Source organism: Gadus morhua, chromosome 11 (assembly GCF_902167405.1).
Source record: "Gadus morhua chromosome 11, gadMor3.0, whole genome shotgun sequence".
NCBI classification, from domain to species: domain Eukaryota; kingdom Metazoa; phylum Chordata; class Actinopteri; order Gadiformes; family Gadidae; genus Gadus; species Gadus morhua.
This window is the reverse complement of record NC_044058.1, coordinates 18857541-18858114: the sequence shown is the minus strand read 5'-3', so window position 1 is coordinate 18858114 and position 574 is coordinate 18857541.

Below are 574 nucleotides of genomic sequence, written 5' to 3'. Positions count from 1 at the left end.
CTCTCTCTCTCTCTCTCTCTCTCTCTCTCTCTCTCTCTAACGGCAGACAAGCATGCCTGCAGGTGACTTATCACCTTTTTTCCATGACATCACGCACAAGAAGAGCTGACTTATAAACCAATTTTAAACCAAGCATGTGAAGAGCTGACGTCTTTCATGGGTTTTTTGTCCCAATGTTTGTGTGAGTGTGTGTGTGTGTGTGTGTGTGTGTGTGTGTTTGAGAGTTTATGTGTCTGTGTGTGTGTGTGTACAAGCATGCCTGCAGGTGACTTATCATCTTTTTCCCATGACATCACCCACAAGAAGAGCTGACTTATAAACCAATTTTAAACCAAGCATGTGAAGAGCTGAAGTCTTTCATGGGTTTTTTGTCCTAATGTTTGTGTGAGTGTGTGTGTGTGTTTGAGAGTGTATGTGTCTGTGTGTGTGTGTGTGTGTGTGTGTGTGTGTGTGTGTGTGTGTGTGCGTGCGTGCGTGCGTGCGTGCGTGCGTGCGTGCGTGCGTGCGTGCGTGTGTGTGTGTGTGTGTGTGTGTGTGTGTGTGTTTGTGTGTGTGTGTGTGTGTCTTTGTGTGT